This window comes from Schistocerca piceifrons, chromosome 5 (genome assembly GCF_021461385.2).
Source record: "Schistocerca piceifrons isolate TAMUIC-IGC-003096 chromosome 5, iqSchPice1.1, whole genome shotgun sequence".
In the NCBI taxonomy this organism is placed as follows: domain Eukaryota; kingdom Metazoa; phylum Arthropoda; class Insecta; order Orthoptera; family Acrididae; genus Schistocerca; species Schistocerca piceifrons.
The window spans coordinates 151204337-151223575 of NC_060142.1; the positions used below are offsets into that span (position 1 = coordinate 151204337).

General features: G+C 44.1%; 1 protein-coding gene and 1 pseudogene across 1 annotated transcript in view; one reads left to right on the forward strand and one right to left on the reverse strand.

Annotated features, from left to right (window-relative positions):
• LOC124798817 (neural-cadherin-like) overlaps window positions 1-19239 on the reverse strand; it is an 858611-nt gene that overhangs the window by 375407 nt on the left and 463965 nt on the right. The gene's annotated exons all lie outside the window — the stretch shown is intronic.
• LOC124799914 lies at window positions 18384-18501 on the forward strand (annotated as a pseudogene).

The following is a 19239-nucleotide window of genomic DNA, read 5'->3' on the forward strand; positions in this document are numbered from 1 at the left end:
GCTATATTCTCTTTTTTCTGTGAGGTTTCGGACGGATTAAATAAAAAGTAGCGAACGGTAGGTGTTTTCTTTGATATAACGAAGGCTTTTGACTGTGTTGACCACAAAATATTACTGCAGAACTTGGACCATTATGGAGTAAGGGGAGTAGCTTACAATTGGTCCGCCTCTTACCTTAAGAACAGAAAGCAGAAGGTAATTCTCCGCATTATTGAGAGTGGTAGTGATGTTCAGTCCGAATGGGGCACTGTTAATTGGGGCGTTCCCCAAGGGTCGGTGCTGGGGCCACTGCTGTTTCTTATTTATATAAATGATATGCCTTCTAATATTACAGGTGATTCAAAAATATTTATGTTTGCTGATAACACCAGCTTGGTAGTGAAGGATCTTGTGTGTAATACTGAAACATTATCAAATAATCTAGTTCATGAAATAAGTTCGTGACTTGTGGAAAATAATTAGATGCTAAATCACAGTAAGACTCAGTTTTTACAGTTTCTAACTCAAAATTCAACAAGAACTGATAATTTGATCAGACAGAATGGGCATATTATAAGCGAGACGGAACAGTTCAAGTTCCTAGGCGCCCGGATAGATAGTAAGCTGTTGTGGAAAGCCCATGTACAGGATCTTGTTCAGGAACTAAATACTGCTTTATTTACCATTAGAACAGTATCTGAAATAAGCGACAGTTCAACACGAAAAGTAGTCTACTTCGCATATTTTCATACGCTTATGTCGTATGGTATTATTTTTTGGGGTAATTCTTCTGATTCAAAAGGGGTATTTTTGGCTCAAAAACGGGCTGTTCCAGCTATATGTGGTGTAAGTTCGAGAACTTCTTGCCGACCCCTATTCAGTAGTCTGCGAATTCTGACATTGCCCTCACAGTATATATTTTCCTTCATGTCGTTTGTTGTTAGCAATATTAGCTTATTCCCAAGAGTTAGCAGCTTTCACTCAGTTAATATTAGGCAGAAATCAAATCTGCATGTGGAATGCACTTCCTTGATTCTTGTGCAGAGAGGAGTGCACTATTTTGCTGCATCCATTTTCAATAAGCTACCACAAGAACTCAAAAATCTTAGCAGTAGCCCAAACGCTTTTACGTCTAAACTGAAGAGTTTCATCATGGCTCGCTCCTTCTACTCTGTCAAGGAGCTCCTGGAAGAGCTGAAAAATTAAGCCAGTTCCAGTGTTACATTGTTGATTTTCTTTATTTAAACTTACGAATTATCGCCTGAATACGTTTCCTGTATTTCATTTTATCTGTTTCTACTATTGTGTTATAATTTCATGTACTGACTCGTTCCATGACCATGGAGACGTCTCCTTAATTTGGTCCCATGGAACAATAAATAAATAAAAAGACATACTCGTAGTCAAGCTACCAGTCGACCACGTCTAACCACCATAAGGCCATAAGGGAGGATCTCCGTATTGTACACCAAGTACGTCGTAACTCCTTGAAACACGCGCCTGGCGTCCGAGAACAAGCAATGGTCTACCTGCAACATATGGTGCCATTCGGCATCACTGGTCGGATCCTACGAGCAGCCGTTTCATGCGTAGGCTGCCAATAACACCACAACAAAATCGGCTGCATTAAGAGTGGTATCGTGACCGGGAAGCACAGATTTGGTGAGGAAGGACGTCGCAGTGTGTGCAGCCACGAGTGGCGGTTCTGCACTTCCCCGGATGGACCGTCATCGGCGAGTATGGCAGCCACCTGGGCAGAGGTCCCATTCTTCCCATATTCTTCAGAGGTGCAGAGGTATTACTATTGGCGTCATGGTATGGAGAGCCATTGGATATGACGTAAGGTCCCGGCTGGTAATGACTGCACAACGTGACGTCATGGACCACTTGTATCCGCATGTATTACCTCTCATGCGACAGTACTGCGATGGCATTTTCCAATAGGACACTGCTCGTTCGCACATGGCACCCATCTCCACGAACTGTCTGTGTGATGTTGAGGTACTCCTATGGCCAGCAAGACCTCAAGATCTGACCTCAGTAGAACGTATACTGCGCAACAAAATCAATCACTTTTTCGAAACCCCGTAACTGTTTCCTATTCCGATGCATAAGTTTGAAAACTAGCTCGAAGATATCTACAATCTCCCTAATGCCGTAAAAGCATGGCGTTCTGTGATGTCACTCTCCGACTCGACGACGCTTCAAACACCAAGATGTCGTCACTCGCGCAAGAAAGGCCACAGCTCAGAAGTTCATGTGACGTGTAAAGTGGATTAATGATCCAGAATGAAATTTTCACTCTGCAGCAGAATGAAAATTGAGGCTGTGTACGGGTCGTGAGACGTGCTTGTGTATCTCAGATGGTAGAGCACTTGCCCGACACTCGAAATCAGGACCTTTGCCTTTCGCGGGCAAGTGCTCTACAGACCGAGCTACCCAAACACGACTCACAACCCTTCCTCACAGCTTTACTTTCTCCAGTACCTCGTCTCCTACCTTCCAAATTATGTTCATAAAAGTTCTCATTCCCTATTTCACAACCTGAGGGGCTGAATATCCAAAAACATTGAAATTCGTATTTTTTTAAATTTTTAATCGAGAACTCAAATATCAGTTTTCATAGATGTAGCTTTAAAAATGCTTTCGACGTTCTTTAATAACGATTTACTTAAAAACTTTCAACCCTATAGAGGCTGAATTTCCAAAACTCCTGAAACAGGTATTTTTTATTAGTCTACTGACCGGGAACCCAATTACCAGTTTTCGTGTTTCTAGCTACAAAACTTCGTTAATAGCAACATATTTTCATAAAACCTTTGATTTCCTATCTTACCTGGAATTTCAAAAAATACTTTCTTAAACGATGCCTACAGTATCAAATCAACAACCTCCCCACATTTGAACTCTCTATCGTTAGCCGTTTGGTATGGGCGATCATGAGTCACTCAGTTAGCACATTGCCTCTTATATGTATAAATAGACAAAGTAATGAAACATGGACGATACACAGTTTAGGCGAAAAGAGAATAAAAGCTTTCGAAATACGGTGGTATAGAAGAATGTCGAAGGGTAGAAGGGTCGATCACGTAAGTAATGAGGAGGTACTGAATACCATTGTGGAGACACGAAATTTGTGGCACAGCTTGACCAAAAGAAGAGATCCGATGATTCTGAGACATTCTGAGACATCAAGACATTACAAATTTAGTACTGGAGGGAAGTGTAGGGAGTAAAAATCGTACAGGAAGATCAAGAGATTAATACACTAAGCAGATTAAGAAGGATGTAGGTTCCAGTAGCTATTCAGAGATGAAGAGGCTCACACAGGACAGAGTAGCGTGGAGAGCTGCATCAAATCATTCTTTGGACCGAAGACCACAACAACAACAAAGTATTATACTACTGGCCACCCGGGTTCCCGGGTTCGATTCCCGGCGGGGTCAGGGATTTTCTCTGCCTCGTGATGACTGGGTGTTGTGTGATGTCCTTAGGTTAGTTATGTTTAAGTAGTTCTAAGTTCTAGGCGACTGATGACCATAGATGTTACGTCCCATAGTGCTCCGAGCCAACTACTGGCCATTAAAACTGCTACACCAAGAAGAAATGCAGATGATAAACGGGTATTCATTGGACAAATATATTATACTAGAACTGACATGTGATTAGATTTTCACGCAATTTGGGTGCAAATATCCTGAGAAATCAGTACCCAGAACAACCACCTCACGCCGTAATAACGGGCTTGATACGCCTGGGCATTGAGTGAAACAGAGCTTGGATGGCGTGTACAGGTACAGCTGCCCATGCAGCTTAAACACGATACCACAGTTCATCAAGAGTAGTGACTGGCGTATTGTCACGAGCCAGTTGCTCGGCCACCATTGACCAGACGTTTTCAATTGGTGAGAGATCTGGAGAATGTGTTGGCCAGGGCACCAGTCGAACATTTTCTGTATCCAGAAAGGCCCGTACAGGAACTGCAACATGCGGTCGTGCATTATCCTGCTGAAATGTAGGGTTTCGCAGGGATCGAATGAAGGGTAGAGCCACGGGTCGTAACACATCTGAAATGTAACGTCCACTGTTCAAAGTGCCGTCAATGTGAACAAGAGGTGAGCAAGACGTGTAACCAATGGCACCCCATACCATCAAGCCGGGTGATGCGCCAGTATGGCGATGACGAATACACGCTTCCAATGTGCGTTCACCGCGATGTCACCAAAAACGGATGCGACCATCATGATGCTGTAAACAGAACCTGGATTCATCCGAAAAAATGACGTTTTGCCATTCGTGCACCCAGGTTCGTCGTTGAGTACACCGTCGCAGGCGTTCCTGTCAGTGATGCGCCGGCAGCGGTTGTCTAGCGGTTCTAGGCGCTCAGTCCGGAACCGCGCGACTGCTACGGTCGCAGGTTCGAATCCTGCCTCGGGCTTGGATGTGTGTGATGTCCTTAGGTTAGTTAGGTTTACGTAGTTCTAAGTTCTATAGGACTGATGACCACAGATGTTAATTCCCATAGTACTCAGATCCATTTCAGTGACGCAGCGTCAAGGGTAACCGCAGCCATGGTCTCCGAGCTGATAGTCCATGCTGCTGCAAACGTCGTCGAACTGTTCGTGCAGATGGTTGTTGTCTTGCAAACGTCCCCATCTGTTGACTCAGGGATCGAGACGTGGCTGCACGATCCGTTACAGCCATGCGGATAAGATGCCTGTCATCTCGACTGTTAGTGATACGAGGCCGTTGGGATCCAGCACGGCGTTCCGTATTACCCTCCTGAAACCACCGATTCCATATTCTGCAAACAGTCATTGGATCTCGACCAACGCGAGCAGCAATGTCGCGATATGATAAACCGCAATCGCGATAGGCTACAATCCGACCTTTATCAAAGTCGGAAACGTGATGGTACGTATTTCTACTCCTTACACGAGGCATCACAACAACGTTTCACCAGGCAACGCCGGTCAGCTGCTGTTTGTGTATGAGAAATCGGTTGGAAACGTTCCTCATGTCAGCCCGTTGTAGGTGTCGCCACCGGCGCCAACCTTGTGTGAATGCTCTGAAAAGCTAATCATTTGCAAATCACATCATCTTCTTCCTGTCGGTTAAATTTCGCGTCTGTAGCACGTCATCTTCGTGGTGTAGCAATTTTAATGGTCCGTAGTGTATTTAGTATGAAGAATGTTCTCATAAATATTTCAGAAAGAAATAATTATTTTGTAAGAACTTAGGTGTCCGTTAATGCAGTACTGGTTAGTTATTCTACAGTCGCTCCTTCTGTGTAATGCTGTTGTCGACGTGTTTCATTTGAATTACTTCGAGTGCGTTCGCTCGATGGCATCCAGTCTGAGAGAGACGCCACAGTGGCAAACTGCAGCGCGCTTGCGGGCCGACAGCAGAATCCACCTGTGCAGCTCATGCGGGGTCCATTACGCCACGATTAAGGGGCTGAGCGCAGGTAGCGAGGAACGGCGCATCTGCATAATAGATGCGGCGCCCGCGCGCGCTGCACGTGCGAAGCCAAACACGTGGCGTGCGCCGCCCCGGGGCGCGCGACCCGAACTGCTTCCCGCGGCGTCGCTCCAGCGAGGCATCTGCGACGCGGCGAGCAAGCACTCAGGAGGGCAAACCTCGCGGCCTGGCCGAAGTGCCGCAACACCGCCAAAACGCTACGCTGTACAGGCATAGGTTCGTATGAGCAGTTGCCAGCGGTCTCGTGCGCGTGCGCACAGCTGAATTCGCGTATGAGCAGTGCCTTCCTCCCGCTTCTGGCTACTTGAAGCGTGGCTGTTTGCTGTATGAGCAGTAGCAGCAAGTAGCCAGATGCTACCCGGAAAAAATTTTTCTGGCGCGCCCAAGCTGCCAGATTCGCGCGTGCGCAGTCAAGCTGAGTTATAGTGGGGGGGGGGGGGGGGGGGGGTCCTTCCCCACGTGACCCGTGCATATGTTTCGTGTCTTCGTAATATTGCTGGTCTTTTCGTTTACAGCTCCCACGTCAAATGAAATCAAAACAGATTTCTGTGGCCGGGAGCCATCAAGTGAATTAATATACGTTCTAATAACCACGAAAGACCGAAATAAGTTAGTAGTTTCAATTTTCTGATTTTATATTATTTCCACGTTATTAGCAATCAACCATTAATGTCTTAATGAAGCTATTTCTGTCTGTTTTATAGAGAAATTTGCTTCTATTATGTGGTTTGCGTACTGTAAGAACTTCGGTACACACACCATCAGATTATTTCACTTGTCGCTCTAACGAAGTAGGCGAGTGTCAGCAATATGTCTCGTGGTCTTATCGTGGCGTGTTTATCTTCTGCCGTTAGGTCAGACGATAGAAATGCCACTTGCACGCTTAGAGTAGCAGATTGACGGTGACCAACTTTAAACAGAACTTGATTAATTTTCACACACATTCGTTAAAATAATAAAAAGCATAGATATTACGTAACTTGATTCTGAATGCTGTTTACAATTGACAATCTGAAGTTCCTTTGGTCTTGGTACGTTAATCTTATTCTCACATATCTCTGATACTTGACAAAGTGTCTGTACATTTTTATCTTCATGGCTATGTACCGGAATATGGTAATCTTATTAGGCGCAGACTGAAACTTGACTATAGACTAATGCAGACTGACTAACCGGAGGTCTGTACACTCGTTATAATACCTCGAGCGTTCAGGTATCACTGCGCGAGTGTGATCCGCGAGGAGAAATGGTTCTACATTAGCAGCAATCTCATTGGCTGCGTTACATATTAATACGCGGATCGGCGGAAGCAGAATTTGGTCCGTCTCTAAGACAGCGCCATCTTGTAGTGCGGAGACGGACGAGCGCTGCGCCTGCGCTGTTGTGCTTATCGGGGCGCGCTCTAGTGGGAAAGTTGTGTACGCGCTGACTACGCGGAACTATGTACACAACATATTAGTTTTTAATTAATTTTTTCCGCTGGGGCAGTTAGTTTATTTGAAACGAAGTGTTTCATTCCGCACTATCGGCTACTTTCAACTTCTAGAGCAAATTTTCATTTTCTGGGACGAATGACTTTATACCATAATAAAGAACCAAACATGAGAATACAGTGCTGGACCTCCAAGAAAATTGGTGTCACGAAAACTACATGAAAAGCTGAATATCAGGTACTTCAGAGTGCATCTGGACATAGAAATGTGCAATCAGAGCGGAATGAGGCATTTTAGTATGGTTTATGAAATTCCAGTGCTGCTGGCGTAGTTTTTGATGTCCTGTTCCTTTTATGACACCGTAAGATCTCTTAATGCTATATACGTACGAAAATATGTAGACATTTACTTGAAGCTGACTAAGTAGACAAATTTGGTCAGTAGTTTTGAACTAAATATTTTGTTTAAAATATAATGACAGCAGTAGCAGAATTTTACAAATCTGCCTTCTGTGAAAGTGTTTTTGGAAAACAAGGCACTTTTCTTGTACTTCCTCTAGGCCTGAAGCTATTTCTTAATTTGTGTTTACGTCTTAAATTTATAGAATGCCATTCCATGCTAAATTGTAGACAGGCAGCATACCGTGTTTTATCGTTTTAAGTCCCCACATGGCTTCATATTTATTCCTAGAGTAGAATATAAACTGTCAGTTGTACAGTTTCTTTGCCTCGCAGGCAGCCTTGTTAATTTTTTACACATTTTGAAATAGTCATGAAATTTATTGTCGTTTATTCCGGTGTAAGTTACACAAAAAACTTTTTTTTTGGCAAGAAATTTGAATTCCATCCTACTAGATTTTTGCAGTGTTGTGTACATGTAAACCTGCTGGAAATCCTACATAACAATATTGCAGAGTACGAATTAAAAACAAATTATCGAAGTCACCCCTTAGCAAAATGTTATGGTACTTAGAGCTGTGGAGTCTAATTTTGAAATGGTATTTTGCCAAGAACTGCTTCCTTATTTCCATCCTTTATCTGGGTGGGATATGATAAAACTGCTGCTCTAAGTAAAACTCTGTATGTCCCCTCAACAACACGCCGCAGGGCTGCACACGGTCATGTGATGCCCCACCACGCACGAAATTCCACCAGAAATGCGACGAAAAGCGTATGAGCAGAGCAAGCACCAAAGCGTATGAGCAGAGCAAGCACCAAGTACAGGCTGTCTACGTCATCGTAACTGCGCATGCGCAGTACAGCCCGTTGTCTGGCGCTGTCTGGTAACTGCTCTAACGAACCGACACACATCTGTTCGGCTCGTATGTTGCCACTACACGTGTTACGGTAGTGCTGGAATCACGACGTCGTCTCCCTAGACTTGCGTAAAGCCGTCGGCACACGGACCGTGCAGTCGAACGTTAACGTGGAGCGTGCCAAGTTCAACGTGCTGCTGAACACTCAGGAGCGATGTGACTTGTGCATACGGTACGTGGGCCCCAACGTGGTATGCGCGATCGCAACGCACTCCAGCGGGCCCAACGGGCGCGCGTAAAATTCCCACGTTAGTTCTATTAAAACGCACATTTCCTCCATCGTCCACGAAAAGGAAAGTACCATGTCCAATCAATGAGGACACAGTGCGGTACAAATTTGGAATACTTCTCCGCATTAGATAAACATTATTTCATCATTGCCACATTTTAGTAAAACCCCAAGGTCAGTCTTACTTGATCACTGTTCCTACCCAGTAGCAGAATCTTTGCAACATGTGAATTACGAAGAGTAAAAAAAAAAGGAGCAAAATATCTTTATACAAGTAGCGCAAGCTGTCCTGTAAATTAAGCCAATCGAACAAAGTCACCCTCAAAAAAGGTGAACTTATATTTACATAACACCAAATATTATAGCATATACTTATATTAAACTAATAATAAAGTATCAGAACCTAATAAAAACGCGAATGTTAGGGAAAAAAATTTGGTAGTCTTTGAACGGGAACCACCGCCCTAAATATGAATTCATCAGTGGACACTGACGATACTCATTACGCTAAACCAACAACACACGCTTGGTACCCTATCGTATTATGTTAACCCTTGCTGAAAACGTTAATCGTAGATAATTATGTTATTAATTGAAATTTAATTATAAGAAATTGTACCAAGATCAATGCGTTTTGGGTGGATCTTCAGTGTGTCGCTGCCTTCAAATAGCCTACTCTCATAATACGCTCGTTACAATAATTCTTTTGCCACGACTATGATGTTTCTCATTATTTTATTGGAACGAATCACACAGTTAACAACGGTTTTTCCAGTGATTCTCAATTTGCTGGTGCTAGGAAACGGCATATATACACATAGGCTAGAAATGAATGCGAATATGGCGCCTCACAACTCTGTACTGAAGGGAGACGGCTTGCGTGTGACGTAGGTGGCGTTGTGCCATCTGATTGGTCAACGCTCAGACGCACGCTCAGAATATCTGACATGCCAGATATTGCTCTGCACGTTCGGAAAGACTCCCGAACGTGCTGTTCCACGTTATGACGTCAGAAAGTCGGCACGCTCAACGTTCGGATGCACGGTCCGTGTGCCGACGGCTTAAGGCGTTCCGCACTGTAACATACAGCCGACTACAAATCAAGACAGGGTCATACGAAATATCTACGCAAACACGTGACTGGGTAAGGAACATTTCAGTAATAGAGCCCAGTACGTAATCCTCGTTCCGCGTTCGTAAGGAATACCAGGAAGACCTGTACAAAGCTTTCACTTACGAGGACAACATATCAAGTGCCATAAACCTATTTCCCATAGACTTCGCTAAGTGGAAAAGAGGCCAAATAAGCGAACAAGAGTCTCGGTTTCCACGTAGATATTCTACGGTTTCTGAGAAAAAGGACGGTCAAAGTTTTCGAGGTACTTGATCTTCATACTTCCGCGCTGCGTGTTCGAATCCCTACTATTATTATTTCTCATTTGTCTCCCAATGTCCGTGGAAGATTACTACTACACGAATGTTTCACAATGTATGTTGATATAATGTTATCGTTATTCGTGTACTCACTGTATATCCGGTGAAAGAACTTAATGGGAAAAATTATTCAAAATTGTTCCCGGTGACATTCCTGCAGTGTATCTTGATTCATAATCAAATGCAAGTGCCAGTTTTCTGAAAAGTAATCCGTTATGCATTATTTTTGACGACGTTATTGCCAATGCTTAGTATCTTCAGCGATGTTTCTTCCCCAAGCGAGATCCAAACGAACGACTTTCGCAATGGCAACCGTGCCTTCTCGCGATGCTCGTGGTGTTCAGAATTTTTACATTTCGAAAATTTCTATGGCCGGTATAATCCAAGAGAATGCACCAAATTTTCCGGAAGAATAACGTAAGAAATAAGAACTGATATAAGAAAGAAATATAAGAATATGAGAATTTAAAAAGCTTGTAACCCCAAAAAATATATATTACTAAATGTTTAACACTTATTGTGAAACCCAATTGTAATTTTACGATTAATGTAACGTCCTTGTATTCCCTAACTTGATAAAAAAAACGGATATGGGTAGATAAACGAGAAGTATAAAATAAAGTAAAATACAATAAATCAAAAGAATAATCGGGTTTCGAAGATGGAACGTAAAAGTTAGAGGCCGCGCACGCTAGCCACTATGTCACGAGTTGAGCTGAGCTTGTCGTGCGCTAAAAGGCATCTAAAGTACGTCCAAAACAACGACGGTCGTTTTCTCGGAAACGGTCGAGTATCTACGGATAAGCTGAGACTCGTGTTCGCTTATTTCGGCTCCTCTTCCACTGAGCGAAGTTTCTAGGAAATCGGGTTATGGCACTAGCCATGCTCTCCTCGTTAATGTAATCAATGGCAGCTCTCTTTACAAGTGGTTAAATGTAGCCGCGCGGTGTTAGCCGAGCGGTCTAAGGCGCTGCAGTCATGGACTGTGCGGCTGATCCAGGCGGAGGTTCGAGTCCTCCCTCGGGCATGGGTGTGTGTGTGCGTTTGTCCTTAGGATAATTTAGGTTAAGTAGTGTGTAAGCTTAGGGACTGATGACCTTAACAGTTAAGTCTCATAAGATTTCACACACATTTGAACATTTTGGTTAAATGTAAGACAATGCCAATAACAAGGAAAATGTAAAAGGACGTATGGCATCGTTGGCCGGGAGGCTACATCCGGGGAAGTTCGGCCGCCAAGTGCAAGTTTTATTTCAGTCGACACCACATTAGGCGACTTGCGCGCCGGTGATGACGATGAAATGATGATGAGGACAATACAACACCCAGTCCCCGAGCGGAGAATATATCCAACCCAGCCGGAAATCGAACTCGGGCGTGCTTGCATGGGAAGCGAGCACGTTACCACCCAGCTAAGCCGGCGGACAATAACAAGGAGAACAAACCCCATAGTATCTGATTACAATATTAATGGTGAATATCTTGAGGCCGTCACATCGTATAGGTACTTAGGGGTAGCGGAAAGCGAGTCATAAGGAACTGGCTGCAGCTGCTCTCATTGTCCCCGCCGAAGAACTCAGGAGGTACTTCACGTTACCTACAACAACAATTGAACCATAACCGAAACCGAGACTCATTGACTACGTCGCTGGGTAAGCGACTATGGCCACGAAAAATTCAGTCTCAAACATGTTACTTGCAACACCGTCAAAAAAGCCACAATGCTTATCTCATCAGCCTCTACCGAACACGACGGCATCACACACCAAATGATGAAGCTTATTATTGACCCACTGCTGCCGCTTATAACAGATATCTTCAACCACTCTTTAACCACAACTCTTTTCCCTGAGGCCTGGAAACAGGGACTAGTTAAGCCACTACTAAAAAAGATGTTGCCACAGCGCCCTCTGATTTGCATTCCCTCTGCACTGTCCAAGGTATCAAAATATATAGTTCACGACCAGCTGACAAACTACCTAACTACAAACAACCTAATCGACGAATACCAATGAGGTTTCCTTAAACACCACAGCACATTATCTGCCTTAATAAACCTGTGACCTGAAGCTTGCCATGAATGCACAAAAGGCGACTATCATGCGCTTCTTAGAGTCCAACAAAGCGTTTGACACTGGCGACTTTGACATTTTATTTTCCGAACTTAGCAGCCTAAATCTCTCGCCAACTGCAGGGCAGTGATTCGTATAATTAGGACAGTTCGAGCGGTTACAGAGCGCTGCTTTGGGGTAACCAAGCAGTTAAGCCAAGTTAAGATACACGGAGGATTATTACCCCAGCAGACAGGAGCAGCGCGCCCCCTGTAAAGACCGTACAAAGCCGCTTAGAGCGCTCCGGGAACTTCGCAGCCTCTGGACAACCCCTTCAGCCATGCTATATGTACATCTACATCGGTGCCCTACAAGTTACACTTACGTTTCTGGAAAAAGGTTCATCGAACCACCTTTACAATAATTCTCTATTATTCCACTCTCGATTTTTATGGGCGTTCTTTTTCGTACAGCCGACAACTGCCAATGGAGATCGCTGCAGTCGAGAACAACGATGAATCAGGTTCCGTCTGATGTACCACCTCGTTTCTAAGCGTGCACCAACCACGAAGCAAACCGTCTGAAGTGTTTCGCCACGTGAAATATGTCCCGGGTGTGGATGGCTTTAGCAATAAATCATTACCGCTCCTCCTCCAATGATTTCTTTCGGAGGCACTTTCATACTTTTAACAAATCACGAATGAGTACGACGATATGCCAGTCGTCTGCGACATGGAGCTTCGCAAAGCTGAACCCTGGGCCAGTAACAGCCAGTCAGTGCGAAAATAATATTTGGTTTTGAGAAGAGTCGTTCCCATTTTGTAACAACCTGCTTCTCGTCTTAAAACAAGGATACTAGAGAAGCCTCATCCAACGAGTCACCGATTTTGCTCACCTTTAGCACGACTGTAGAACATACATACAAATGCTTCTCTAGTACTATATGATCAGTGCTTTCAAACCACTGAAAACGCTAGCCACACGCGGTGGCGAAACAGCGGAAAGAGGAAATGTTACTGGAGATGACGGCGCATGCTTGGCGCCACCCGATAGTTCACCGACATGTTGTGAATCTGCTACACAGTGAGGGAAAAAGCGATAGTGATGCTGAACGTCGAAATCCACGCTGATCTCCTCGCGTGACCCGTAATGGGCGGCGAAGCAGAGCGACAGGGGAGGTCCGGTCACTTTGCGTGCGTTTTACCGACTGTCCGGCTATAACGGGACTGAGTTGGCGAGACGGGTTGTCGGCGACGATGACAAATTGTCTGCCCTCTGCCGAAAGCCTCACGGAAATGGATGTAGGCGTTTGCGCAGCGAGCGTGATACGCTGCGGCGAAAGCGCTTTCAGCGTTATTAGGGGTCTCACCCGTTTAATATTCCATAAAGTGAAAGCCAGAGGCAGTGTTTTAATACGCAATAGCGTGATGAGACACTTTTCACATGCAGTGACAACTTTATTGCTCTGCGTCAGCACGGCAGTTCGTTTAGATGAATGCGGAAAAGGGTGAACCACTGCAAGGTCGTTCAGAGATTGTAATCTGCAATTACTAAAGGACTCGTTCGATATTCCTGCGTTGAGCGCCTATGGGAAATGCCGTTTCTTTTTATCAATCTTCTGATTTGTTGGATGCCGCCAGACAGGAAATTCCTCTCCTGCGCCATCCACTTCACCTCAGAATAGCTCTCACACCCAACATCCTCAATTATATGTTGGATATATTCCAAACGTGCCATCTTCTGTAAGTTTTGTCCTCTATGGTTCCTTCTAGTACCGTGGGAAGTCATTCCCCAATATCCTATCATGATGTCCCTTCTTCCAGTCAGTGTTTCTCCACATACTCCTTTCTTCGCCGATTCTGCCGAGTATTTCCTCATTTCTTATTAGTCCATCTAATTTTTAACGTTCTTCTCTAACACCACATCTCAAACGCTTCAAATTTCTTACTTTTCGGTTTCCCCTCAGTCTATGATTCACTTTCTACAATAGTTCTGAATAGAATTAATTATCGCTGTCAGTCAGAAAACACATGTTTATTTTAATAGAATGGTGTAATATAATTTACTGAAAGTAGTGTCTTCGGTAGCTACAACCTTACCCCATTTTTCGGGTAACAAATCGTTCCCGAGCGAATTCAGTCCAGGTTTATTTGAGGTGATCCATTCATGGAGCCAATTGTCAAGAGCGTTAAGACGCGAGGGATTAGCCGAGCGGTCTGGGGCGCTGCAGTCATGGACTGTGCGGCTGATCCCGGCAGATGTTCGAGTCCTCACTCGGCATGGGTGTGTGTGTTAGTCCTTAGGATAGTTTAGGTTAAGCAGTGTGTAAGCTTAAGGGCTGATGACCTTAGCAGTTAAGTCCCATAAGATTTCACCCACAGAAGAGCGTTAAAAGATTTGAAGTTCTGCTCGGAAAGGCCATGGTGCAGGCGAACACTGGAAATGCCACAATATGATTTCCTATAAACATCGATCAGTGGAAGAGGGGTCAAAATATGCGAACAGGTGTCTGGGCTTATACGCAGATACTCGACCGTTTCTGAGGGAACGACAGTCAAAATTTTCGAGGTAGTTTTAGGGAGTGAACAGTTTAACTGTAACGATGGCACAGTGGCTAATGTCACGGCTTTACACTTTTGCATCCCGCATTCGAAGCCCGATTATTAGTTACATGCCGCGCGGGGTACCCCCGCGGTCTTAGGTGCCTTGTCACGGTCTGCGCGGCTCCCCCCGTCGTGGGTTCGAGGCCTTCCCCTGGCATGGGTGTGTGTGTTGTCCTTAGCCTAAGTTGGTTTAAGTTAGGTTAAGTAGTGTGTAAGCTTAGGGACTGATGACCTCAGCAGTTTGGTCCCATAAGATCTTACCACAAATTAGTTATATTTTTGTTTTTCATTTACGTACACACGTCCGCAGAAGACAACAACACACGTGTGCCAATGTATACTGTCCTTATTCGTCTACTAATTATTTATTTGAAATCGTTTTCGCTGAAATTCCTGGAGAGTATCTTGATTCATAATCAATTGCAAGCACCAGTTTTCGGTAAAATGATCAGTTAAACGTGGTTTGCCGCGACATATTGCCATTAAGCAATGTTAACGAAGTTTATTTCCGGTGTGAGAGTCACATGAAGGAATGTCGCTGTGGAAAATCTGCCTTCACGCGATGCTCGTGGTGTTCGGAATTTCTATGTTTCAAATGTTAATACGATCGGCATCATCCAAGGGAATGTGCCAAATGATCCTGAAGAATAAATTTAATATTAAAATATAAAAATTATATAATAATTGATATAGGAATGAAATATAAGAACATGAAAATTGAAAAAGATTGTAACCTTTGAAAATACCGTAAACACAGATATTATATAATAAGTGTAAGACAGTTAAATTGAAACCAAGTTGTAATTTTACAGTTAATATAACGCCCTTTTATCTCCTGACACTAAATTATTCGTGTACTACCCTTCTACGGGCATGGGTAGATGAGTGAAAAAAATTAGAAAAACAATAATCGAGTTTCGAACACGGGACGCAAAAGTGAGAGTCCACGACGGTGGTCACTGTGCCACCACTTAGGCTGAAACTACCGCTCGCTAAAAGGCATCTAAATTACGTCGAAAACTTCGATCGTCGTTTTCTCAAAAACGGTCGAGTGGCTATGGATAAGGCGACACAACTGTTCGCTTATTTCGACTCTTCCACAGAGTGAAGTTGCTGGGAAATCAGTTTATGGCACTTACCGGGCTCTCCTCTTATGACGAGTGACACAGTGGTAAGACATTCGACTCACACTTCACAGACCCGGGCTCTGAATCCCCGGGTGGCCACGGAAGTTTACGTTTTCGGTGGTTTTCCTAATTCGCTTGAGGTAACTTGCGGATTAGTTACCTCTAGAAGCAGATGTCTATTTGCTTCCCTACTCTTCCCCATTACGAACTTGAGTTGAATCATTAATGGCTGCGTCGCCGACGGCACGTTACAACCTAATCTTCGTTTCTTCCTTCTAATCGGAGCTTGCTCTCAGTCGGTAACGTCCGTATTCTTCAAGAATAGTCAAACCATGACCTTCTTTCCGTCTGTTTTTCAGCATTTCTCTTTTACAGCACTACAAAACGCTACGGTTTTAACCTTCCCATCTTCGTCTAAACTCTACAGCCATTTCTAACGAATGTAACTTTCAAAGCTTACATTGCAGACAAAAGATGTTAAAGGAACGACGCGAAACTATCTATTCTTTTGCGAGTAATGAAATTTCACGCGACCACACTGTTGCTTACAAAGGGGCCAATAGACATGGTAATTGGGGATTTTGATGAGTGTTAGGTATATAGTACAGGGATATTCCCTCAGTATTGGCTAGCGGCTTTTCATGCGACGGCAAGTAGTTTCCGAGAAAATCGATGTTGAAGTGTGATGTCTACTTCTATATTCGTAAAGTTAATTACGTTTCGACAGAGCGAGCGTAGTGCAGGGTTATGGTCCACGGCTACCATGCCGACGGTACGGGTTCGGACCCTGGCTATGTACGTTTACTCCACACAGGTTAAACAGAATATGTCATGCAAAATTACTAAAAATAATCATTATCGCTGCAGTAATTTCACTAATAAATCAATCGCTACAGCATACTTTCCTGAACCATCTATTCCGTTTGTGGTTAGTGGTTAAAATACCAAATATTTGGACAGGTTCAAAGAGTTGTCAGCAATGGACCAAATATTAGCAGCTGAGGAAGGATTCCACATAAAGAGGAAAGTTGTCATCCCTGATCTTGACCTCGATTACGTAAGTAATACTGATCAACCTGATTTCCAGTACCAGTCGATGTACACTACATAATTTGCGGAACAAGGAGGGAAAACAAATTTGAACAAGATTAGTCATTCCTTCACAGCACGGGAAATTTGGTAGGATTGTTAAAAAAAATACAAGTTGACTTATAAATTAAAAAGTGTAATTGTGGTCTGGACGAAATCACACAAGTTCACGAAAATGCCTCATGAAGAGTCTTTAATTTCTGTCATTCTTTCGTACGTGGGGCAAGAAAAATTTCTCTACATTATTGATTCGTGGGACGGCACAATGATCAGGCACTTTAGGATCAAATCTCTGTCGGTCAAAAACAATCCAAATGTACTACACTTTGTCAATCCAGTGATGATTATTTTTACAGGCACGTTAAAATTTCGACGAAAAAAAAAATTAAAAATATTCCCCTCTCGCTAAAGACTAATAGAGTAATCGCTTCGCAGCAAGGTTCCATAAAAATACATTCTTTCATTTTACATCAATTTAATGCACCTGGTTCCAGAGGAATAATAAAATATGCGTGGTTCTCATCGTGTGATTTCCGGTAATGCTTCGTAAAGATTCGTGTAACTGCAAGGCAGTAGCTTTCATTAAATGTGCATGGTGCTCTACGAATTTGTGTACCGTTGTTGATAAACACCAGAGGCGTTCAGCAAGTAATGCAAGACTTTTTTTCTGAAAGCAGGTTGGTTTTATCCAGGATTCCCGTGCAACATATTATTCCCCTCCCTTTTGGCTACAAAGCCTTATTTTTCAACATAATCTCCGTTCATTGCGATGGTCTTACACCAGCTTACTTGGAGGAGCTGTATGTCTTCATGGTATAACTCCACTGGTGGACGTCGGAGCCAACGTCTTGCTACATCAATAATCTCTTCATCATCCACGTACTGTTTCCCGTGGAGTGCGTCCATCATTGGGCCAAACACATGGAAGTCGGAAGGTACGAGATGCGGGATACGAAGTGGATGAAGAAGAACAGTCCAATGAAATTCTGTAAGCTCCTCTCGGATGCGCAGAGTTGTGTGACGCGTTGAGTAGTCAAGGAGACGTTAGTTCCCATTTTTGTGGCAACGAACATGCTGAAGTCGTCTCTAACATTGCAGGAGTCGCAGCTGTGTCAGGTCGGCCGACATGCGGGAAATCGGACAGGTTTGCGCGAGCCTGTTGCGGGGATGACTGATGCCTCGCCCAACGACTCACCGTGATTTTGTTCACTGACAGGTCTCCGTAGACATTCTGCAAGCAGCAATGTTCTCGTTTTCAGCCAAAACAAAATTATAGCTCTCTGCTTGGAACGCACCTCGGTTACAGCCGCCATTTTGAAGGCTACATATAGCAACGCGCCCTGTCGGAGCTACTCATATACGAAACCATAGGGGCTGAAGCGGGTGTATTTCACGATGTCCCACAACAAACTCCGCATTTTCTCAACCAAAATTGGGCGAGAAAAAACATGTGTTGCCTTACTTATTGAACGCTCTTCGTACCATTCGGAATTCCGCTCTAGCAGAGCAAGCGAATACCGAGTAAGCCGATTCACGGAATACACGGTTAGAGAAAGCTTGCTGTGATGATTGATTTATTAATTAAATTACTAAGCCGAGGATAACTATTTCTGAATAATTTTGGGTTACATATATGAAGTGCGCCAACGCCCTTGCCGCAGTGGTAACACCGGTTCCCGTCAGATCACCGAAGTTAAGCGCTGTCGGGCTGGGCTAGCACTTGGATGGGTGACCATCCGGTCTGTCCAGCGCTGTCTGCAGGCGGGGTGCACTCAGCTTTTGTGAGGCAAACTGAGGAGCTACTTGACTGAGAAGTAGCGGCTCCGGTCACGAAAACTTACAACGGCTGGGAGTGCGCTGTGCTGACCACATGCCCCTCCACATCCGTATCCAGCGATGCCTGTGGGCTGAGGATGACACGGCGACCGGTCGGTACCGTTGGGCCTTCATGGCCTGTTAGGACGGAGTATATGAAGTGTAACGGGTATAAGTGCCGATATTTTTATATCTGGAGACTTAATACGTACAAACATCAGTGTCTTGGTTGTTTTTGATTTGCGTCAAACAGTCTTCCTGCAAAAACGCATCATATAATTTATTACCTGAAGTTTTCTGCGCGGTCGGAACGCAGCACCAAGAGTGGACTAAGCCTGAAGTATAGACTAACCGTTTTCGTCCTTCGTCCGTGAGCATGAGTGGCTTGATCTTGCCACATGTACTTGGAGGTACTAAACAACCTAAAACCATACCACTCCTAACAACAGTAATTATTAGTTTGCAAATGAAGTACATGCTGATTTAATGGCTCAGTACACTAACCTTAGTCACGAACAATAATATCTGCACTTATGCCCGTTACATCCTGGATTGTTTAATGAAATTCCGTACGACGAAACTCAAAGAAAAAAAAAATGATGTACACTAGCGGTATTTGAACCAGTATCGCCAGCATCGCCGAATTCTGGGCCCGAACTCCGGACCCTCAAAGCTTCTGCCAC